Raw genomic sequence first — 19,016 nt, forward strand, 5'->3', positions numbered from 1 at the left:
ACAATAGTCATATGAGAGAAAGAAAAAGAGACGAAAATGATACAGGCAAAATCCCAAACTAACCGTTTCAGACGGTTCGTGCGCAACCTCATAACAGTGAAATAAAACAAATGAACCTTAACAACATTAGCATCTTCTGCTTGCAGAAAAAGAAGAAAAATAATAAGTTCAAGCACTACAAGTGAACATGTCCAAAATGCCATAAACGGGAAGTACGCCTCATTTACAAGTCCTTACCTGCACTATCATCGTTTGACGACGAGAGTTCATGTGATGACACCAATATGCCTCCAGTTTCAGGGTTTGACGATGGGAGATCTTGTGAGGACACCAATATCGTCGCGCTTTCAGGTTCTGAAGAAAGAAAATCCTGGGACGACACGAGCGCCTCCTGTGTCAAGGGGCCAGAAGAAATCGACAGAAGTAAATCATCATCCTCGGATGGCACCTCCTCCACGCTAGAGGCATCTTCCAATGCATCACCGTAATCAAGACCTCCAGGCGGGAAATTGTCCAGCAGCAAATCTTCACAATCAGAAAGATTTTCGTTCCCAGCAATACCAACACCAGACGATTTGGCATCAAGTATGCTGGCAGCACCAACATCCTCATCAGCAACTTTGGTACCAACATCGCGCCCACTACTCTATGGAACACCACGAGCATCATCTCCACCACTAACAACAGCCTCACGCTCAACATCAGTCATCTGAAGAAATAAAAATTCAGAAAAAGTGAATAATATGAGCAAAACTAACAATCAAAAATAAGCTAGCAAGAGGTGCACAGAAAAACAAACCTTAGCAGCATTCACAGCAACATCATCGATCTTGCTGCTGCTAACATTCAAAGGAACATCACCAATGGTCGAACAAGGCTCGTCGGCAACAATAGGACCCTGATTCATATGTAATGAAGCAAAAAAACAATGCTATTATTAGCAACAATAAACACAAGGAACTAAACCACAGTAACAAAAAGGTAGGTATCACCTGCAAACTCTTAACGGTGTGGGATAGAAAAATGAACAAGCAAAGGCACATTGGTGCGCATGAAAATTCAACAAATATGTATAAACACAATAAAAATAAAAATAGCCTTGCACTTATCAGTAGATGGATCATTAACTCCACGGTCAACAGCAGCCTCAACATTATGATTGGTCTCCTGCATGAAAAGAAAAATTAATGAAAAGATGAAGATGAGGAAGTTCAACTACAATACTAACATCAGAACAACATAGTAAAAAACATACAAACACCAAGGACTGACTCACATCAACAATAGGGCGCTCCAAACCAACATCATTCGTATGGTGATCAGAAACATTAGCCTCAGTACCATCATCAGCCCTGCTGTCGGTGGCAGGAGCCTCATCCTGCTCAATCTAGATGAAAGAAACATTTAATAAACAGATGAAGACGAGGAAGTTCAATTACAATACTGACAACAGAACAACATAGTAAAAATTGCAAACACGGAGCACTGACTCACATCAACAACAGGGCGCTCCAAGCGAACATCATTCATATCGTGGTCAGAAACATTAGCCTCAGTACCATCACCAGCCCTGCTGTCGGTGGTAGCAGCCTCATCTTGCTCAATCTGCCTGATAACAACATTTGCACTTTCTTCATATGGCTTGCAGCGAGAGTCTTGCATAGTTTTGAAACGCTTCATGTTGTTCAACAGACGAACCGAGCTCTAAACTAGATCAGCAGCACCGTCACGCATATCACCAATTAAAATTCTCTCCATCTCAATATAGTCCACTGCTTCCTCAACGTTGAATTGATGACCTTCAGGAAGGATACCATTGATACAGCTCAGACGCTCAACTGGCGTTGGGACCTTTTGCAGCTCAAAAATCACATTACTTAAAATATGCTCAGCGCGCTCCAACGCAGAAACAGCAACATCAATACCAAAACCCTGCCTCTGTGAAGTAATAGCATTACTAGGGCCAGGGGGAACATAACCACCACCCTCAACACCACGACCATCTCTCAACTCATCGTGCAGAGATGAAATCTTGGGAACCTGAGACGACGGCATCTCCAGGACTGGCCACTTATACACTCGGAAAAAACAACCTCCTCTTGAGTTTTCCACTACAAACAAGGGGAAAAAAGAGTTAATTAATCAATGCAGCACACAGGGAAAAATAAAACATGATATTAACATATTTAAATCAACAGCACTATCAATCTTTAACTGTCATTGCCAATTTGTTAGTATTTACCAACATGCTAGTTGAACAAAGATATTTAGTTCAATCACACATGAAACAACAGTACTGAAAATCGTACCTAAACCTCGTAAAGCTTAAGAAATGACAATATCTAAACAGGTAACTCTGCGGGACACATGTTCACTCCAGCAAAAATAGCTATACCTAAAAAAATGTCTACAAGACATGAAAGAAATTAAACTCACCGGAAGCTTCCCAAACACCCAAGTCTTTGGATCTGCATTGCGTTTTTTTATCAAATCTGCATCAACCAGATCAGAAAGCTTGATAGGATCCATGAAACATATGCGGGGGACTCGCATGTCAGGCTCCACAGTCTTGCCACGGATAAGGCAGTCAAGGTACATTAGTACAGGTCCTATAGCACAGCCTGTGATTGCCTTCCCAAGGGTAACACCATCTTGGTACCTGACAACAACCCTTCTAAGCTCATCAACCATCAGCTGGCAATAATCCATATTAGCCATGTCCTCAATGACGAGACCCTCAAACATCGCTGCCTCTCTGGAAACACGCGGGGCGGCACCAGGCAACACAACCTACATAAACACAATAATGAAGAACACTTTCAGAGCAAGGTCATCTTTGCTAGGATCCTTGACAAGCACCGTGAGCTTATCCCTCAAATCCTTTGTCTTGATATCTTTGTTCCTGCTAATGTCAAGCTTCGATCTTAACTTCATCAGAGCGTCATCATATCCGTCCTTTGACGGCCTTGGCGCAGAACGACCACCATGAGGGAACCCAAATAATTGTCGTATACCATCGCTAGTGATGCGAAGCTTCTTATTAGCCTCACCCATGTCAAGAGTCATCGTATCAGGATCTATCCTCAGGTACAAAGCTCCCTTCAGAGGGCGGGAAATGTTAGACTTCACCTTCCACTTGAAGATAGAACCAAAACCAGCTACATGAACCCTAGCCACATGGCAACTCTCAAGAAATTTAGCACAAGCTTCAACCTCTCCCAATGAACATCGCACAGTTAAGTTCAATCGCCGTTGGTCACCTTCATCCAAAGCAACTTTTCCGGCATTGCCTCCCACTGGCTTGACCGGACTCATAACGCTAACAGGCTGTAAATGAAAATAAAGAAGCCACAACTTAAATAAATGAATATAGAAAACAAAACAAGCATATGAAGGCAAGTAGAGAAAATAAAAGATTGCACAAGTTCAACTCTTAAAACAACATCAGTACCACCCTCAATTAATGCAAACAATGACCAGCCTCACCTGGCCAGCATACCAGTCCAGACACAATTAAATCATTGCAAGTACAACTAGTAAGTCACATACAGTACAAACACGTACCACTGCAAATTCTTCTTCAGAATCAACTTCGATATCATCTTCTTCAGATACAACATCTTCAGCTTTGACACAAGCACGCTTCTTCACACCTTTGTTCACCTTCGCAGGATGAACTTTACGCTTCTTATTTTCTTTCAACAAAGAGCGCTCTGGAAGAGGAGACGAAGAAGGCTTCTTATTTGTCAAAACCCATGGTGTAACATCCCAAATTTTCAATTTGGAATGTTATACATTAGATCATCATTTCATAGCATATTTTATTACATTTTGGCAAATCCTCGATAAATCCTAAGCAACTCAAGGACCCTCGGAGAGAGTTGGGGATTTTCCCGGTTTTTCATATTTGATTTTTATCAAATAATAAAACGAGGATTTTTGGTTTTAATTATTTTTCTCTCCAAAAAAAATATTTCATATTAAAATAAATAAGAGGAGAAAATATGACTTCTCCAAAATAATGGAAATATTGGAGGAAAAATATTAAAATCAAATATTTGATTTTATCGGACTTCATTTGCAATTTTAATAGCATTTAAAAAAAATTGCACGTTTTCAAAACTGCATTTTTGGGCCAAGAAAATGTTCATCTCGTTCTAATTATTTTAATTAGACGGGGAAAATTTGTTTTAACATTTTTGGATTTTTATTTATTTTTCTGCGATTTTTTTAGATTCGGCGATTTAAAAAAAAACCCGCGCCCGACTGGGCCGAGGCCCAGCCGAGCCAGGCCGGCCCGTCCCGTCGTCGTCTCCCTCCCGAGCACGCCACCGCGCCGCCGCCCGAGTCCGGCTCGAGCACGCTCCCCCGCCGCCGCCTTGCCCCTCCCCCTCCTTAAATACCCCCTGCCCCGCCACCTCTCCCCACCCCGCCGCCCAACCCGCACCCGCCGCCGCCCGCAGGAGCTCCCGCGCCGCCGCCGCAGCCGCCGCCCCGGAGCCCGTGCGCCGCCGCCCGCCGCCTCCCGCCGTCGCCCCGACGCCGCCCGAGCCCCGCCGCCCCTCGCCGCCCCGCCGGAGCTGCCCGCCGAGGTAGTCGAAGCCGGCGCCGCCGAGTCCTTTTAAAAAAAAAACCGATTCGGTTTATTTTTTTCTAAACCCTAGTTTTTTTAGATCGGTTTTTTTTCTGGTTTTATTAATTAGAGAACGTTCACCGACCCGTTCGTTTTAACGAACGTGTTCGTCAGATTGTCGCTGTTAACGAACGTTCGTTCGTTTAACTGTTCGTCAGTTTACTTTTTCGTCGGATTTTCCGCGATTATTCCAGATCGCGATTTCTGATCAGATCTTCGCTTTCGTTTAACTTTTCACTCGTTTATCAGAACCAGGCGATTCAAGCGCCTAGGGTTTCGTCTCGAAATTCTCTTTCCGTTTAACCTACTCAAACAAGTTTTTGCTCCTGTAAAATTTGACCTAGATCCAGATTAGTAAACGAAGCTTGTTTCTTTCGCCGTTTGACTTTCGTTGCTTCGTTTGAGTTGAATCTTTTTGCAAACCGGAGTTCTTAAGTTGAACTTTCTGGTTGGATCTTTTATTTGAGTTTTACTTGTGCATTACATGAGTACTTATTGTTTTCTTGTTTGTTTGCGATAGAGTACCCGGAGTGCGCCGCTTGCTACTTCGAATCTCTAGGTTTCACGGATCATCAGCAAGGCAAGTAACACTTTGATCATACTCTTCCATACCCAGTTTTTATTGCATTAGATCAATCCTCAAACATTGCATGGTTAGGATCTAATTAAATTGTGGGTATTGGGAAGTAGTTGAGGTAGTACCTATTACCTGTTTTATTATCAAACCCTTGGGAGTTACTTCTACGTTGCTTATATTGCCATGCTATGCTTGTAGACGTGGATTGGGTTTGAGAGATATTCACGACAGATGTGAGATTGTTAATTAATGGTTTACTTAAGGTGGCAACTAAAACTCACATCGGGGTGGATTGAGGCACCTGGAGAACCCAGTGTTGCCTGTATTTTTGGATATCCCGGAGTACCCGTGTGATCATCCTATGGACCACCACCCAGGCTCAAAGGGATCATGAGATTATTCATGCTAGAAACTTCCGTGTGCAGCCACAAGCTATTATGGGCTCTAGCATAGTTGATTAAGTTGTGTGAGCTCTTGAAGAGGTAGACTAGCAGATGTAGGGGATGTAGGTGGTACGGTCTACCCGGAGTAGAGAGTTTACGCTTCTGAAAGACTGTGTCTCGGTCATCCGTTTCTCAAACATCATGTAGTGCGAGAATCAAGCGGAGGCGATCGAGTCTTGTGGGGAAAAGTGCACAAACCTCTGCAGAGTGTACAAACTAATCATGGTTAGCCGTGTCCCCGGTTATGGACATCTTGAGTATCTAGTACCTGGATTATCATATGAATCTCATCACCATGTTACTTTAATTAATTTTGTTGGGTTAATGATGATACTTAATTGGGATTGAGTTGGAGGTACCTTCTCAATGTTTCACAACCACCATGATAGTTAAATAAAATTTATTCCTTTCCAGTAGGGAAAAATTGGCTTTTCGCAAAACTGTAACCATAGAGCCTTCTACCAGCCATATATGCATGTAGTATAGCATTATTATGTTCATTATTCTCTATGTGTTACATTGCCAGCATATTCCATGTGCTGACCCGTTTTCGGGCTGCAACGTTTCATTTGCAGACTTTTCAGACGACGAGTAAGGTGCCTTAGGTCGTGGTCTTATACTCAGTGATGCCATTGGAGTTGATGGACTCACTTATCTTCCAAGCCTTCCGTTGTTATCGTTTTTAGATGGCCTTAAGCCATATTTATCATACTTATTCTCTTTTGAGATATTCGTTGTAATAAGTGTGTGATTGCTACTCTGTTATAAATCCTCCATTTGTACTGTGCGTGTCAGCATTACTAATCCAGGGATGACACTGGTGCACAACAGCACAGACTGTTTGAGGTCTGGTCGCTACACATGGACTCCGACGAACAGGGGAGCCACCAAGTTTGCTTGGACCAATGTTCACAGCAACACTATCCCCATCAGCTTTGCTATTACCAGGTTGGGAACCAGCTTTCACACGTGGGCTACGCCTCTGTGTGCCATCAGGATTTCGAGCTGACATCTTCCTCTTCAAAACAACTTTTTGAATGACAACTCTTTCAACATCATACTAGTTCACTGACTACTACAACCTATTCAAATGCCAGGACAGCAGTTCAAACTACATATGGTGATCAGTACTACAACCTATCTGCAGGTCACATCTACCGCCAAAACTATACACACCACACATTCCGGGGCAAAATTAACAGCTATCAAAATACATACAACTTATAAAGTCGATATGACAACACCTATACAACCTAAAAACCAGATCTGTTAAAACATCATCCAAATTACAGGGAAAATCACCCGCATTCAACTTGTCTGGACTGGATGATGTACCCAATGAGATCTACAGACCTAAAATCTGCCGAACCAGATCTGCAAGACACATGAACAAAAATTAGGCTCTGACCTATTTCAGAAACGAAGCACGCCATACAAAGCAAAACTCTTACCAGCAAACACAAAATCCGCCACGGAATCCAGTATCACTGTCGCCAACCGCTCGTTCAAGAGCAAAGGAACCCTAGCGAATCCAGTCTGAGACAGCAAGAGAGCAATAGCTTAGAAATAGAGGGAAAATCTATACATAAGAGGACACAAGGGAGCTCGATTGCAGAGCAAAAGGAGCAAACAGAGCACCCAACCTCCACCTCTGGGGTTCAACCCGCCGGCCGACGCTCCCGCGACGAAATAGGAGAAGCAACTTCTCTGCGAGAAGAGAAGAAGACGGAATCGATTTGGAGAGGGGAGCGGAGCGGAACGGGAGAGAGTGGAGGTTAAAAGGTGAGTGGGAGAAAACCGACGGCTAAAGCCCACAACCATGGCGAAGCCCACTATCTCTGGGTAGTTACCAAATATAATAGCAAAAATTAAATACAATAAAAAATTAAAAAAAAAAATTAATACAGTGGGAGAAAACAAACGACTAAAGTACAAATAATAACTCACAACAGTACAATAAAAATTATCAAAGAAGTACAAATGAAATAATAATTCATAACGGTGCTGGTTTTTCCCCTAAAAGTAAAGATAAGATAACACGGGCAAGTCATGTTATGGACTCGCCTCCGCATGCGATGCCGCGGCACGCCGCGTCGTCGCCTGCTACGGCTCGTTCCTGGCTCGGCCTCGCCTGGATGGGGGAGGGGGGTCCCGACCCCCCTCCCCCCGGCTCGGCCTCGCGCTAACGCGACAGTGCGCTCGTTTGACAGGCACAGTGCGGTTATTCTGTTTCCCCCCACACGCACCCACACACCCGTAAGATAGATAATGGGGGCAAGTCCATACAAGGAAGATGTGTCAGTACAACTATGCTCCTCGGTGCGGTCCGGTGCGGGGGCAAGTCATGTTACGGACTCGCCTCCGCATGCGACACAGCGGCACATCGCGTCGTCGCCTGCTACGGCTCGTTCCTGGCTCGGCCTCGCCGGGATGGGGGAGGGGGGGTCCTGACCCCCCACCCCCCGGCTCGGCCTCGCGCTAACGTGGCAGTGCGGTCGTTTGACAGGCGCAGTGCGGTTATTCTGTTCCCCCCACACGCACCCACACACCCCTAAGATAGATAATGGGGGCAAGTCCATACAAGGAAGATGTGTCAGTACAACTATGCCCCTCGGTGCGGTGCGGTGCGGAGGCAAGTCATGTTATGGACTCGCCTCCGCATGCGACGCCGTGGCACGCCGCGTCGTCGCCTGCTATGTCTCGTTCCTGGCTCGGCCTCGCCGGGATGGGGGAGGGGGGGTCCCGACCCCCCTCCTCCCGGCTCAGTCTCGCGCTAACGCGGCAGTACGCTCGTTTGATAGGCGCAGTGCGGTTATTTTGTTTCCCCCCACACGCACCCACACACCCCTAAGATAGATAATGGGGGCAAGTCCATACAAGGAAGATGTGTCAGTACAACTATGCCCCTCGGTGCAGTGCGGTGCGGGGGCAAGTCATGTTACGGACTCGCCTCCGCATGCGACGCCGCGGCACGCCGCGTCGTCGCCTGCTACGGCTCGTTCCTGGCTCGTCCTCGCCGGGATGGGGTAGGGGGGGGGTCGCGGACCCCCTTCTCCCCGGCTCGGCCCCACGCTAACGCGGAAGTGCGCTCGTTTGACAGGCGCACTGCGGTTATTCTGTTTACCTCCCACACGCACCCACACACCCCTAAGATAGATAATGGGGGCAAGTCCATACAAGGAAGATGTGTCAGTACAACTATGCCCCTCAGTGCGGTGCGGTGCGGGGGCAAGTCATGTTACGGACTCGCCTCCGCATGCGACGCCGCGGCACGCCGCGTCGTCGCCTGCTACGGCTCGTTCCTGGCTGGGCCTCGCCGCGATGGGGGAGGGGGGGGGTCCCGACTCCCCTCCCCCCCGGCTCGGCCTCGAGCTAATGCGATAGTGCGCTCGTTTGACAGACGCAGTGCGGTTATTCTGTTTTCCCCCCACACGCACCCACACACCCCTAAGATAGATAATGGGGTGATACGTCTCCAACGTATCTATAATTTTTGGTTGCTCCATGCTATATTATCTACTGTTTTGGACATTATTGGGCTTTATTATTCACTTTTATATTATTTTTGGGACTAACCTATTAACCGGAGGCCCAGCCCAGAATTGCTGTTTTTTTGCCTATTTCAGAGTTTTGCAGAAAAGTAATATCAAACGGAGTCCAAACGGAATGAAACCTTCAGGAAGGTGATTTTTAGGAAGATTATGATCCGGGAGACTTGGACCCTATGTCAAGAAACAAAGGAGGAGGCCACGAGGTAGGGGGCGCGCCTACCCCCCAGGGTGCGCCCTCCACCCTTGTGGGCCCCCTGTTGCTCCACCGACGTACTCCTTCCTCCTATATATACCTACGTACCCCCAAACGATCAGATACGGAGCCAAAAACCTAATTCCACCGCCGCAACCTTCTGTACCCACGAGATCCCATCTTGGGGCCTGTTCCGGAGCTCCGTCGGAGAGGGAATCCATCACGGAGGGCTTCTACATCAACACCATAGCCTCTCCGATGAAGTGTGAGTAGTTTACTTCAGACCTTCGGGTCCATAGTTATTTGCTAGATGGCTTCTTCTCTCTCTTTGGATCTCAATACAAAGTTCTCCACGATTCTCGTGGAGATCTATTCAATGTAATCTTCTTTTGCGGTGTGTTTGTTGAGACCGATGAATTGTGGGTTTATGATCAAGATTATCTATGAACAATATTTGAATCTTCTCTGAATTCTTTTATGTATGATTGGTTATCTTTGCATGTCTCTTCGAATTATCAGTTTGGTTTGGCCTACTAGATTGATCTTTCTTGCAATGGGAGAAGTGCTTAGCTTTGGGTTCAATCTTGCGGTGTCCTTGCCTAGTGACAGTAGGGGCAGCAAGGCACGTATTGTATTGTTGCCATCGAGGATAACAAGATGGTTTTTTTATCATATTGCATGAATTTATCCCTCTACATCATGTCATCTTGCTTAAGGCGTTACTCTGTTTTCTTGAACTTAATACTCTAGATGCATGCTGGATAGCGGTCGATGAGTGGAGTAATAGTAGTAGATGCCAGGACCCCGATTCTAAGTCACACCGATCTAGCCTGTAACACCTCATATCACATTGCGGCCTCACGCACGGTACTCCCACGGGTGTCGCCTTACCATGGCCCGGGACCGTTTGCGCCTTTTGGCTCACGTATATGACAATGTCGCTAGCATCCATATGACAGAGAACCCGGGCCGACATGGCTAGTCGTGAACCCAAAGCGGCACTAACGTATGGGGACATGCATACATGAATCAACATCGAACGTGTCGGTCAGCAGCGTGTGAATCCGGGCTGTAGCACTGGGCTAACAGGACTCCGGGAACCCGGGCTGTAGCAGGCTAGGCCGGACTCCGGATGTCACTGCGTGACATTTCCCCGAAGGGACAGACACAGGAACGATATGAAACACATGCCGGCCAGTCAAGTGTCCAGAGCAGTAGTGCTGGGCTAGCAGGACTCCAGTGAACCGGGCTGTAGCGGACTACTATGGCTCAAGGAGGCACTATACTACATTTCCCCATAAGAGAGGCTGCCAAGGATAAACAACTAGATTGTCGGATCCCACACATACCAAGCATTTCAATCATACACACAATGTGCTCGATATGTGCAAATACAACATGGCATCACAACAAAACTCTACAACTCAAAGTACTTTATTTAAAGGGCTCCAGAGAGCCTTACATAACTTGTTCATACAGATAGGGGTCACATGACCCGACACTCAAGTGATACAATCATACAAACACATGCGGAAGCAACTTGTCTAGGTACAGACACTAGAAAGAAAGAAGGCTTGACGAAGCCTGTCTATCTACGTAGGCCCTTCACAAGCCTAGATCACCACTTGGGTGGCAAGTCACTCGTCGTCGTCGAGTTCTACATAGAACCCATCGGAAGGGGCGGTGTTGTCGTCTGAAAACAGTAATTGAAGCAACATGAGTACAAAGGTACTCAGAAAGTCTTACAACAGATCCTACTATACATGTTCATTCTCAAGAAGGTAGTGGGGTTATTGCAGCAAGCCAGCTTGGACTCTTGGCTAAGCAATCCTACGAGACACCACTTGTGAAATAGTTTTCGCACACGAGTCCACTAATCACCATTCCAATACTCCACCGTGGATCCTCCCTCGTCATGCCACGAGAGAGCCATCCGCGGTACTCACACTTATCTTGAGGCTTTTAGTAGTATCCATTTACTTGTCTATGAACTGCATAAGCGACCAAGTAGTCCTTTACCGCGGAAGCGGCTATTCGAATAGTTTTATACCCTGCAGGGGTGTACTTCGTCACACACGCTCTCACCACTTACCGTCGCTACACGACATGTACTCGGCAACCTTCAAGCAGAAGCCCAACGTGGGTGTCGGCCACAGCCTACCTAAACACTCAAGTCTCTAGTCCAGGTTTATCGCCTATTCAGGTTCCATCCGCAGGGAGTCCGGCCGAGGTTTCCACATACGGCCCCAAACGATGTGTGCAGGGTTCCCGGACACCAAACGGGCGACTCGGTACACTGTGCCACGAGCCTACCGCATCACAGCCCACCCCTTGGTCAGCGCTGTCCACGGCCTCCAGCTTACTACAAACACCAGAAACTACGTGCAACTCCTGGACAGAGGACAAGAGGTGATTAAGAAGCCGAGGGGGTCCATTGGTTTCGGGCCCAATGCGTGGTAGTAGCTGAATCTTAAATCACGCATACAGATCTCAGTTCTTAGGGACGGTCTCAATGAAACAACCCACCATGTACTCCTACATGGCCTCCCATCGATACCTTTACCAAATCGTATTCAACACCTCACTCTCATTACCGACACACGCTTTCACTCTAGTTCATCACCCTGATGAGCCAGACCTAACACAACTCTAAGCGTAGCAAGCATAGCATTGTAGGAACACAACATGGCTCAATCAACTCCTACACATGCTAGTGGGTTTCATCTAGTTACTGTGGCAATGACAGGTCATGCAAAGGATAGTGGGTTCAACTACCGCAACACACAGCAGTTTGAATCGCGTTGTCTTAATGCAGTAAATGAGAGCAGAAGCGAGAAGATGGGTTTGTATCGAAATGATCAATGGGTTGCTTGCCTGACGGAGTGGTGGTGGGATACTGCCCTTCAGTTGGATACTCGTGAATATCCTCGGAGGCAGAACCTACCACAATGAACACATCGAAGCACAATCAACACCAAGCAAGTGCAACAATATGATGCATGCATGAGACATGGCAAAATGGATATATTGGGCTAATGCAACTAAGACCAGATGGGTTTGGACTATTTTGAATCAAAGATTCAAATTCCAAGTTCATAAATGGCCCATATTAGTGCTTTATCTTGTTCTGCATTAAACAGTGGGTTAGTTTGCTTAAACGTGCATGAAACCAGTACAGATGGATAGAATGGATTTTTCAGATCATTTTTCATATATGAATCTTTTCATTCTGAGCTATAGATTATTTTCTATGATTTTTTGAAGTTTGTGATAATTTCTGGAATTTCCTGTATAAGAATAATTCCAGTAATTAAGTTACTTATTACGTCAGCAGTGTGTCATGATGACGTCAGCGGTCAACGGGGTCGTCCAGGTCAAACCTGACGTGTGGGTCCCCTGTGTCAGTGTCATTGTTAGATAATTAACTAATTAGGATTAACTTAAATCTAACCCAGGTTAATTAGCAGGCGGGCCCCACTTGTCAGTGACTCTGGGGAGTCAAACCCGTGGTCAAACCACGCTGACTCGCCGGCGTTTAGCCACCCGCGACGTCCAGACGCGGCGGTGGGGTGCGGGATCCGTGCTCCGGCGACCAAATGGGCGGCGGAGAGCATCTACACGCAGCTGGGAACGAGCCGCATCAACTGGTGGTGGTGGTGAAGCTCGGGGTCGCTGGAATCGACGCCGGCGACGAGCCGTGCGGCTGCCGGGGTACGGGTGTAGTCGAACCCGTCGCTAGAGAGCACGGCGAGGGGCGTGCGATGGTGCTACGGGCTCCTGGCGATGCAGTGAAGCTAACGGCCATGGTGGTGCGACCGTTGGATGGCCGGAGCCTTGTCGGTGACGAGCTCGTGCGGCGGCGTGTGCGGTGCTGCTGGTTACGGTCGACGCAAGGGGCGGCAGCAAGAATGAGAGGATGGGGAAAGGGCAGAAGCTCACGGCAGAGGCGATGAGCTAGGTGGCGCTGTCGGGGACGAACTGCTGTGGTGGTGACGGCGAAGGGGATCTCCGGCGGTGGGCGGTGAAGGCGAGGTCGAAGCAGTGGCTTCGGGGCAAGCGAGCGCTCGGGGCTCGACTTGCTCGAAGGAGAAGGCGACGGCGGAGCTGCTGGACACGGCGGGGCGGCGCAAGGACGGCGGTGGCTACGGCTACTCCGGCAAGGTGGCAGCGGCTCCTTCGGCCATGGCGAGAGAGAGCAAGGGAGAGGCGATGGGGGCGAATGGGGGTTTCCAGGGGCTCGGGGGCGCGACGTGGAGGTCGTCCAGCTCGTCCACGGGCGAGGCGGCAAGCAGGTGGCGCCGTGGCGAGCTCGCGCACGCCGGCGTCACCTCTGTGCCTGCTCTGGCGGGAGCAAGCAGCTGACTGGCCATGGGCCAGCACAGTGCTGGGCCGCCAGGTGGGCTGCCAGGTAAGTTCCTTCTCTGCTTTCTGTTTTTCTTTTTATTTATTTCTGTTCTGTGTTTTGAAATAGTAGAAATACTATTTCATTTAGGAAAATCCTGGAAATATTCAGAGGCACATTTGAAATTATTCTCAATAGCCTAAAAATACCTTCAAGATTATTTGGGCATTTTAAAATATTTATAGGATTTAAATTGCCCAAATGCAAATACTTATGGCTTGGCGCAAAAATCCAGAATGGCCTCCAAAAATATGAAACCATTTTTGGCAGAGGTTTTAACTAGGACCAAAGATGGTGAACATTTATGGAGGGCATTTCAGGTTCATTGAAAAGGATTTTAGTAAACCCTAGTTGTGTTCAGGGGGGTGCTGGGGGTTTTTGGCATCCCCATTTCAAGTTTATGTGAAAAGTAGACATGATGCAACACTCTAATGCATGAACTAGCTAGGATGTGACAACTCACCCCCACTCAAAAGAATCTCGTCCCGAGATTTAGGATCCGTTGGGAAGAAGGTGGGGTACTCAAGTCGAAGACGATCCTCCCTTTCCCAAGTAGCTTCTTTCTCGGAATGGTGTGACCATTGAACCTTGAGAAACTTGATGTTTTGGCGTCGAGTGGTACGCTCGGCTTGATCAAGGATTCGAATGGGATATTCCCGATATGTGAGATTATCTTGGAGATCAAGCGTTTCGTGGTCCACTCCACGGATAGGATCCGAGAAGCAACGCCTGAGTTGAGAAACGTGGAAGACGTCATGAACCTTGGAAAGATGCGGAGGTAGTTCCAATTGGTAGGCAACTTCTCCTCGCTTGGCAAGAATGCGAAAGGGTCCAATGTAACGGGGAGCCAATTTGCCTTTGATACCGAATCGATGGGTTCCCTTTAAAGGGGTAACCCGAAGGTAAGCCTTCTCGTCAACCTCAAAAGTCATAGCCTTATGTTTGCGGTCATAATGGCTCTTTTGGCGAGATTGGGCTGTTTTCAATTTCTCACAAATAATGCGAACCTGCTCTTCTGCTTCCTGAATCATATCCGGGCCAAAGAGTTGTCTTTCCCCGGTTTCTGACCAGTTAAGAGGCGTTCGACATTTTCGTCCATAGAGAACCTCGAAAGGAGCTTTGCCCAAGCTAGCTTGATAACTATTGTTATAAGCGAACTCGGCGAATGGAAGGCATTTCTCCCAATCCATGCCGAAAGAGATGACAGAAGCTCGGAGCATATCCTCCAGAATTTGATTAACTCGTTCTACGTGACCACTTGATTGAGGGTGGAAGGCGGTGCTAAAGGAGAGACGAGTTCCCATAGCATTCTGGAAACTTTCCCAAAATCGAGAGGTGAAGAGACTTCCACGGTCTGAATTAATTTCCAATGGAACACCATGAAGAGACACTATTCGGGAGATGTACAAGTCAGCTAGCTGGCTCGCGGTTATACTCTCACGAACAGGTAGGAAGTGGGCTACTTTGGAAAGACGATCGACAACAACGAAGATAGCATTATTCACTCTCTTGGTCCTGGGAAACCCAGTAATGAAATCCATACCGATTTTATCCCATTTCCATTCAGGAATAGCCAAAGGCTGAAGGGTGCCAGCAGGCCGTTGATGCCCTGCTTTAACACGACGGCAGACGTCGCAATTAGCAATGTATTGAGCAATTTCTCTCTTCATCCTAGTCCACCAAAACCTCTGGCGTAGGTCTTGATACATTTTAGTACTACCGGGATGAATGGTGAGAGGAGATTCATGAGCTTCCTTAAGGATCAATCGCCTCAGGTTGCGTACCTTGGGAACCACTAGGCGGTCTCCAAAGAACACAACACCTTGGTCATCAACGGAGAAACAATCCGCAACTCCTTTCTTGATGTTTCTCTTAATACGGGAGATTCCCGGATCTACCTTCTGAGCTTTGATGATCTGATCCGTAAGGGTAGGTTTCGCCACCAGGGTGGATAGGAACCCTCGAGGAACAATGTGAAGGTTAAGCTTACAGAATTCCTCGTGGAGAAGTGGTTGACTTTGTTGTAACATCAAGTTGTTACAGTAAGATTTACGGCTTAGCGCATCAGCCATGACGTTGGCTTTGCCCGGGGTGTAAGTTATTCCTAAGTCGTAATCTGTGATCAACTCGACCCAACGTCTTTGCCTGAGATTCAAATCCGGTTGGGTGAAGATGTATTTCAGACTTTGGTGATCGGTGAAAATCTCGCAACGATTACCGAGAAGGTAATGTCGCCATGTTTTGAGTGCATGGACTACGGCTGCAAGCTCTAGATCATGTGTGGGATAATTATCCTCATGTGGACGCAACTGTCGGGAAGCGTAGCCAATCACGTGACGATCTTGCATGAGTATGCAACCTAGTCCTTGTCGCGAGACGTCGCAATAGATAACAAAGTCCTTAGAAAAATCTGGTGGTATGAGTACGGGGGCAGATGTCAGGCGTCTTTTCAGTTCCTGGAAGCTGAACTCGCACTGTGGGGTCCACTCGAACTTTTTATCTTTCTTGAGGAGTTCAGTTAGAGGTTTAGCAACCTTGGAGAAATTCTCGACTAAGCGGCGACAGTAGCTCGCTAAGCGAAGGAAACTCCGAACTTGCTTGACCGATTCAGGTGGAGTCTAGTCAAGGATGGCTTGAACTCACTCGGGATTGACAGCAATACCCTTACCAGAGATTACATGGCCTAGATAGGTCACTTCTGGCAACCAGAATTCACACATAGAGAATTTAGCATAAAGGCGATGCTCTCGAAGTTTCGTCAATACTAGCCTTAGATGCTCGGCATGTTCTTCCTCATTCTTGGAGTAGATTAGTATATCATCGAGGTATACTACGACGAATTTATCCAAATACTCCATGAAGATTGAGTTCATTAACCGAGAGAAGGTGGCTGGAGCATTGGTTAAACCGAAAGACATGACAGTATACTCGTATTGGCCATAACGAGTAACAAAGGCCGTTTTAGGAATGTCCCCGTTCTTGATTTTGATTTGATGGTAGCCCAACCTCAAATCCATTTTAGAGAAGACTGAGGATCCCGTGAGCTGATCATACAGGTCGTTTATCCTGGGGAGCGGATACTTGTTCTTGATAGTGACTAGGTTGACAGGTCGGTAATCTACAACCATCCGATCCGTACCATCCTTCTTCTTGACGAAGAGGACGGGGCAAGCCCACGGAGAAGAACTAGGACGGATGAAACCCTTTTTCAAGGACTCATCGAGTTGTTTCTTAAGCTCGGCTAGCTCTAGGGGTGCCATCTTATAAGGTCTTCTAGAGATTGGGACGGTTCCTGGAACAAGGTCTATCACGAACTCGACATCCCTGTCAGGTGGAATACCTGGCAGTTCTTCTGGAAAGACATCCGGGAAGTCACGGACTACCGGAACATCTTCAAGGTCTGGAAGAGGGTTGGCATTTAATGAGTAAAGCTGACGCTTAGACACTCAGGTCAGAACATTGACTGTCTTGCCCGACGGATGGGTGAGTTGAACAGTTCTAGTAGAGCAATCAATCTTAGCATAATGAGCTGACATCCAGTCCATACCTAAGATGATGTTTATGTCCGAGGACTTGAGAGCTATTAGTGATGCTAGGAAGACCAATCTGTCGACAAGAATTTCATTTCCATGGCTTATCCTAGAGGTTTGCCACTTAGAACCAGGGGTTTGAATTACCATGGAGGTGGGCATGTCACAAAATGTGGTGTTGTGCAATCGAGCATAGCTCTCAGAGATAAATGAATGAGATGCTCCAGTATCAAAAGGAACAGTTGCCGGATGGCAATTAACAAGGAGCGTACCAAGGACGACGTTGGGATCCTCATGAGTTTCTTCAGCTGAAACATAGTTGACATGGCCACGTGCAGTGGTGGCTGGCTTGGCGTAGTAAGTCTTTCCTGCTAGCTTACCACGGCCAACGGACTGTCCAGGTTGATTGGGGTTGTTTCGGGGGCACTAGCGCAAATAGTGACCCGTTTCTCCACACTTGAAGCATGTCACAACATTGGGGCGTGGAGCAGCATTAGCAGCGGGGACACCATAGACCTTGGGCAGTGCATACTGCTGGTTGGGGCGAGGCGCCTCGAAGGATGGCCTCGGAGTGAACCTAGGTGGCAGAGCAGTGTTTGGAATCCAGACCCGGTGCTTCTGAGATCCGGAGCCGGATGAGGAACCAAAATCGCGAGAGTGCTTGCGTGTAGCGTCATAGTCAGTCTGTCCTGTCTCAGCACTGATGGCCTTATTGACCAATTTCTGGAAAGAGGTGCACTCGTGCAGACGAAGATCACGGCGAAGCTCGGGGCTAAGTCCCTTGCGGAACCTTGCCTGCTTCTTGGCGTCGGTGGATACCTCTTCAGGAGCATAGCGTGCTAGATTTCCAAACTCACGGTTGTATGCATCGACAGTCAGTCTGCCTTTGGTGAAGTTGCAGAATTCTTCCCGCTTACGATCTATGAGACCCTCCGGAATATGATGCTCACGGAAAGCCTCACTGAATTCAGCCCAAGTAGTGATTTGGCCGGCTGGGCGCATAGCCTCAAAGTTTTCCCACCAAAGGCTAGCAGGGCCTTCGAGGTGATAGGCAGCGTAGGTAACCTTATCAGCTTCGGCTACGTTGGCAGAACGTAGCTTATGGGTGATGCTGCGAAGCCAATCATCCGCATCGAGGGGCTCGACGGAATGGTTAAACTTCGGTGGGTACAACTTGATAAAGTGATTGATGGACACCAAGTCGTTCCTCTGATGACGTGCAGTATTCTGCTCAATTCGCTCTAGCAAGCGGTTAGTCTCACGCTTGTTTCTTTCTGCCTCCAGCATGACTTCGGCCAGAGAAGGCGGTTGAGGCAGATTCTCCCCCCTAACTGCATTGGGTTCACCCTGCGCCTGGACAGCAGGGTTGTTGCGGGTGTTAACCATCCTAGGAGAAACAAAACAACGGTTTAGACAAGGATGGCTAAATCTTGGCAGGGAAATGCGGAATGTAATGGATAACACGGAATGCAGAGATGATCATCAGTATGACATGGTAATATAGAAACTGACATATATATACCAACGGTCATACACACCATACATAGTTTAGTACAAGCCCAGGCTAGAGTACAGCTACGATCAAAAGACGATACATATCATCATAGGCATTCCAAGCTCCTATACATTATTTTTCTACACCTCCGGAACGTGATACACACCAAGTCGTATCCCACAAGACACGCAG

The sequence above is a fragment of the Aegilops tauschii genome, chromosome 2 (genome assembly GCF_002575655.3).
Source record: "Aegilops tauschii subsp. strangulata cultivar AL8/78 chromosome 2, Aet v6.0, whole genome shotgun sequence".
In the NCBI taxonomy this organism is placed as follows: Eukaryota; Viridiplantae; Streptophyta; class Magnoliopsida; order Poales; family Poaceae; genus Aegilops; species Aegilops tauschii.